Raw genomic sequence first — 6,745 nt, 5'->3', positions numbered from 1 at the left:
ATTATCATTTTATTTCGATTATTAAACTGTTTTTATCTCAACCCACGAGTTTTTCTCACTTGTGCTCTTCCAATTCTCTCCCCCATCCCACAGGGGGCGGGGGGAGGGGAGAGTGAGCGAGTGGCTGCGGGGTGCTCAGCTGCCGGCTGAGGTTAAACCAGGACAGGTATATGGAACATTTTTTCAAATGTAGGAGTATGCTCATTATTTGATAGCCTGAGCCCCTGCAACAGAATGGAGAGCTCCTCACTTGTGAGAAATCTTTTTTTCTATCCAGAAAGAGGCACCAGTCTGAAAGTTACAGGTATCCCTGATTTGCTTACAAAACTAATCTGGCAAACCTGGCAGATGACCAGCAGGGCCATCAGCGGCTGCCAGTAAAATACCTACGCTTGGTGGTTAGATCTTAACTAAACAGAACACAGAATCTACCCTTCATACAGAGCTTAGCTTCCTGCCAAGGTCCTCCCCGCTGAGAAGTCTGGGCAATAGGAAAATATTTGCAGCATGCCCATGAGGCTATTTCAGTTCAGGGTGAGGTGCCAACTCCTCAGCTAAGTACCTCTCACAGAGAACACTCTCCTGCCAATCTCTTTCTGCTTGTAGATGATGGCAAGTGTTTTGTGTGCAAGCTTTCAAGAAGTCTGATTGGGAAATGCTGTCAGAAAAGATAGCATTTCTGTGGCATGAAAACAGTCCTGCCATGAAAAAGCTGCAAATAACTATATAAACTATAATAAAATCATATTATGTAAACTCTAATTTCCTACTAAAAAAATATTATTTTGAGATCACTGTCATAATCTTTGTTACTGGTATAAACAAACCACAGACTATCTATCATTGGCGCTGTTCCTGTTGTCTGTAAAAGACCCTTGCCTCCTATGAGAAGGGGAAGGTATTCCCAGAACTTGGGATGGAGATGGAGTTTCACCTGTGTACTTTGCAGCTGCTCCCTGGACGTCTTTCCACTTCTTCAGGTGGGGAGACAGTGCAGAGCTATCTGGCAGTTTTTTCATGGCTCAGAGGAGGCACAGCGCTACCACAGTATGAAGACTTCAGTCCTAGCTAGCTGTGAATCTGTCCCTTTGAGTGGTTCACCACCACGCACTCTCAGTTCTGAAAATGAGACTTGCCTCTTGCACCTTAACTATAGCATTCCACAGATTTGGTTGTCTATATACGTCCGGTTACCTTGCAAGCTTGTGTAGTGCAACCGCTTTCTTCATAAGTATCTGACATACCTGCAAAAAGAAAGGGTGTAAGTGCTGAATGGCTAGTAGGAGTGATCCTAGAAGGAAAGGTGAAGTCTAAATAGAGTAAGGACTGAGGAGGATTTCTGTGCCAAGTCTGCGGGGCTGCCCATGGTCACAGCAGTACAGGTGCAAATCAGAAACCGTAAACGCTGAGCTCTTGAGCTGTGGTCTTCAAGCCTGCATGTCTTCCTGTTAATACCAGTAGGAAATTCAATACTGCATCTGCAATTCTGAAAAGGTCGTCAATAAGTCAGACACACAAAGCATGGTAGTTGGAGAGGTAAACAGTGCACATGTAGAGGTGCTTTACAGCTGAGATGCTGAGAAGCTGAGAAAGTCAGTTTCCACTAGTTTCAGAATAAAATTACCTTTAACATTGTGAAGGATGGAATGCCCAGGAACAATCATTCAGTTCATGAAGTTAAGGTGACATTTTAAAGGGAAATTTTGTTTTGACAAGCCTTTTCGTTCCTATAGCTAGGAATTTAACCTGATTTTATTCAGTTAATAAAACACTACTTTAATATTCTGAATGTTTGTATTATATTTGAATTCCAATTTGCACCTAAACGTAGCTTAACACTAATCAGGACTCAAAAAGAAATCAACTCTAAGAAACATCAGCTATTTTTTTCTAGCATCATAAAATATAAACATTAGAAATCTGAATAAATAGATGTCATGTTAAATAAGTGCTTGTGTATGTAGACAACGTGTCTTACTGATTAGCAAAAAGAAGACCCAATTTAACGTAGAGGCTACATTCTGCTGCAAATGAACACTAGATTACTAATCAATGAGAATTTTTTGGGGAAGTAACAAAAACATGGGAATGGAAAATGATAAACTATTCAAGTCAGCAATTTCCATTTGCCAAATTAAATCATAATTAAAACAGTGATTCAAATTATTAATCGGTCTACTTTGAGGCACAGTTTATGCATGTCTGGATCACAAGCAGGATTTTTGGTAAGGAGGAAAGCAGGCAGGTGTATTTTTGCACGTTCCAAATGCTTGAAGCTGCCAAGGATTCGCATGGAGTAAACTCTGCTCTAAAGGGACTTACGGTTGTAATGCAACAAATGAGCCGTACAACCCAAAGAGCCAAAGAAAAATTTGCCGAATGGGAAATGCAGGTGTACATTCCAATCCTTGAAAATGGCTTTAATGAAGAGACCTGCAGTTAACCTATGGGCTTACTCTGAAGACTCAGTAGTTCTAAGAGGAAGTGGGGGTTTGCATTCAGACCTGCCCTTTCCTTTTCCCATCCATTCAAGAAAACGAGGATTCTGCTCTGGGTTCAGATCTGTGACTCAGGTACATTTCCAGTCTTGAACTGTTCACCTGGACCTGAATGTTGCTGAGATTTCACCGAGTTTCAGTTCTGACCAATTTCAGCCCCAGTCACAATGTGATAAATTTCTAGGATTAAGCCTGATTTGTTTAACTGTTTCTTTTACTGATAGCAAATCAAGGCATAGTGACATGCCCTTCTAAATGTGAAGTCTTACAAGGTTATTTAAGGTAAGGTACGGTCATTTTTCATTATTTTCACAAATGACGTGAATTTGTTACACAGAAAAAAATCCAATAAACTCTGAAAACTCAAACTAGAGTCCCAAGTTTACAAACAGTGAGTGTGCTGAGGTGAGGGGATGAGAAGATAGGTCTCCCGTGCACAATGCAGCAGTAGAGGAACCTCTTCCCAAACATATGAATTACAATGAGAGCAAAATCAAGTTGACACACAGAAGCCATGATCCCTGAATGAAATGAGAGTCACAGCAAAAGCACTGGATAAATCATTATTTTCAGTTTCACAAATAAAAGGCTGCAGCCCAGAAAGCAGTGATAAAAAAGAATGAGCATTTGAGAGGAAGGAAATTTTCCAGTATTAGAGAAACTGAGCAGAAGAAGATGCAATTTATTGAAGGAGATTTTTTGAGTAAAGCAGTTTTCACATTTTCCATAACGGACGTTTCTTTTGTACGTACTTCTTCCCTGCAGCTTATCTCCCATTTTCTTCATTCGAATCCTTCCCTTAAGTCATCGCTGCAGTACTGCCTAAAAAATGCCTTTACCAATTATGAACAATGTTACAGTATTAACATAGCCTTAAACTGGCCAAAGAACTGAGCAGCTTGCCAGGGGAAAATCAGAGGTAAATGCCAGATGACCTTATAAAAAGAAAGGGAAAGCACAGTCAGACTAAGTACAAAGGATGAGCTCTGCAAATCTCTCTTCTCATAGCACGCTGAATGTTCATTTTTTTAAACTGCTCCTAGATATTTTTTTGGTCTCAAGAGCACTGTCCGTGAGTACTTTCTGACCTCATGTATGACCTGGTTGTGTGAACGCTTTGGCACCAGCATCGCTTTAATCATATTAGCCCAGGCAAATTCCATGTGAACAGAGATAACACATACGTGTAAACACTTTCAAGACCTGGCCTTTGTTTTTAGTATCAAATTATCACACATAATTGAAGGGGAAGCATCTTAAAAGGTGGCTCTGGAATAGATTCTCAGAACGGAGGATAAACAAAATTGTGTACGTTGGTGTTTGTTCTTATTTTCATTTCATTGATGACAAATATGTTTGTAACTACTTGCTGATTTTTCTCTTTGCATGGAGAGAGCTTTTTTAGTTGGTCTTTACATACTGACTCATAAAGGACCCCTACTAAAAGGCTTATCTTTGACGTACTTTCAACAAAAGAAATAATAGGACTTTCTAACCTACTGCTATGTGAATATCCAGAATTAAAAAAATAACAATAGCAATGGTAGAACTAATGCGTGCAATGGATTTCCAAAGGAAAACAAAGATTTTAAAGCATACAAATGTAATCTGTGGGAGTAAAGTTCAGATTATTTATCATCCATGTTATTAAAAATGGAGAAAAGGAAATAAAAACCCTGGGCAGTTTTGGAAGCAGGACCCTTTAAAAATGAAACAAATTTTTTCCATTAAAAAGATTCTTTACGTGTCTGATGTGGCAGACCCATGAGTTAAAATAGGCCATTATAGCAAGAGAATATCTCATTAAGTAAAAATGATTTCTCAAGAAGTAGGAATATGGTGCTGTTCAGAAAAGAGGAAACCAGCCAGCCCCTGGCTGCATCCTTTGTGTCAGGAATGGCTGGCTTTCCTGGCCTTGGGAGGCATGTGCTAAAATCTTACAGCTCAGACCTGTAGGGCATATTTCATGTACTGCAGGAGACAATGGGCAGAGAAGGTCCTGAAGAGGTTCATAGCTAGGAAATGACAATTACTGCCCAGGGGCCCTCCTGCCCCATCGCAGGATGGGGATGTAACTGGTCTGAATGTCCTGCTGAGCCCTAGAGCATCCCCAAGATGGTGGCACCAGCAGCCCCAGATGGCTCACTCCCTTTTTGCATCTGACATTAAAACCGATGCAAGAGGAGGCTCTGAGAGACCTCCACCACAGCTCTACTAGAACAGGATGTCCTTAGGTTTAGGACCTTCTGACAGGGAAAAAGACCTCTCTTTACAGCAACTTGACTAAAAAGGGAGCAGATAGAAAAGAATCCTATTATCGCAAGTTTCTCCCAGCTGACTGGTATTGAAATTTATCTCTTTTGGGGAAAGGCTGTCTTTACACAGCTCTCTCAAAACTTTCCATTAGAAGGTGTAGACCTTACTGAGTGAAACCTGGCTCTATTTAGTTGCAGCAGTTTGAGCCAGGAAAATCCAAACACCCTTGATCTCAACAACTAATTTCCCATTGCAGATAACACTTTCTTCCAATACTGTCTAGGATGGAGAAATGAGGGGGAAATCTAGGGGAGGAATACTCAATCACCAGTGGGAGAGCAAAAAGCAGTGGAGGTAAGGGCAGTGTGGTGCCAGCCAGACGGGCTTGCCTGCAGCTGAGAAAGGGCCATGCTGCCCCATAGGTGCCTTTGCCTGAAGCACAGCTTGCCATTCCTGGGGCATCCCTGCGTCCCCCAGCCATCCCCCAGCTTGCTAGGGAGATTGCGGGGGCTGTCAGCCCAGTATAGCCCAGCACGAGCCGGTATGGCGTGACCTGTCACAGCTGGGTATGGCCTGTCCTGGTATGGGACATGCCAGCACAGCATGGCATGGCACAGTCCGGTATGGCATGAGCCAGGCCATTATGGCCCAGCACAGCATGGCTCAGTGTGGCATGGCACAGCCGCCTGCCCCTCAGCTCAGCTGCATGCTGCCTGGCACCCACAGACCCCATGCTTCCCTGATCCAGTCCTGGCCCAGCTCCCCCTCCCTGCATCCCGCATCCAACTGAAGCTGCCTTTGAGCGATGCTGAAGAGTCTATTTTCCTGAGTCTTGATTCATGTATCTTGCCACTCCAATCATCCAGGCTTTCCCTAATGACACATTTGCACTTTAACCCATGCTATTATGAAATCAGTCTTGTACTGTGTTTGGAAAATGTTCATTACAAAGAAAATTGTAAAGCTATCAGAACTGGTGTGGGGCTCCCAGCACCAGCATGAGCTGTGCACACAGCAGTAAGCACAAGGCAGGCTTGCCCTGCTTGGTATGCAGAGGGAACCTGTGAGGCTCCGTACTGGCCAAATCAGAACAAGGTAAAATCTGTTCATATCTATTAATTTGAGACAACATCTTTATGTATAGCAGTGGGTGTTCTCGATCAAACAGTAGATAATCTGCAATTGCTCTCTGATTTTGCCATTCACCTGAAGTATGGCATTGATTTTCCTTTTACTCAAGCAATTAGCTGAAATTAATCTCTGAACCACTGACAATCATCTCATAGATATCTACAAGGTCTGAAAAAGAGAAATGGTATGCACTGAGCTCCAAAGAGAAGTAAAGATAGACTCATCAGCCTAACTTCATGCCCTGGAGAGTTTTGGCACAAAACACTGAAGAATGAATATGTGAGAGCCGAGATAAGGCACTGAGAAGCGTCTGCCCACAACCTCCACCCCGCCCAATCTGTCATTAGACGAACAAGTCTAATTTTCTCCTTTAAGAGGATAACTAGCCTAGCAAGGAAGGGAGAAATTGTAGATACAGAAAAATAACCACCTATGTAGCAGTACAGCAGAAAAGTATGTGGGAACAGAAGTATTTTACAGACTACAGATGAGTCAACTAAATAGTGTCATTCTGGGATGAATGAACAGGGCTGTCATATTTTAAACAAGGGAAGCAATTGTTGTGCTCTACTTGATCCTTTTAAAGACTCAGTTGGAAAACTTTGTCCTGGTGGCAGATTTTAGAAAACACAACTTAAAGCAAAGCTTAAGGAATTAGCTTGTTCACTTAAAAAAGAGAAGGTTATGGATAGAGATTTTAACAATTTTCCAATGCATGAATGGATGTTATAAAAATGTAGTGCTCAGCTGTTCTTCATCTGAAACCAGGACAAACAGTAACATATTTCATATGTTAAACATATGTCTTCCTTGCTGCAAATTAGGCTGATTTATTTTCATCATTTGATTATATAAAGTGC

This window comes from Pygoscelis adeliae, unplaced genomic scaffold, assembly GCF_000699105.1.
Source record: "Pygoscelis adeliae isolate BGI_AS28 unplaced genomic scaffold, ASM69910v1 Scaffold233, whole genome shotgun sequence".
Taxonomy (NCBI): domain Eukaryota; kingdom Metazoa; phylum Chordata; class Aves; order Sphenisciformes; family Spheniscidae; genus Pygoscelis; species Pygoscelis adeliae.
The sequence above is the reverse complement of the archived record's forward strand: the minus strand, read 5'-3'. Positions refer to the sequence as shown.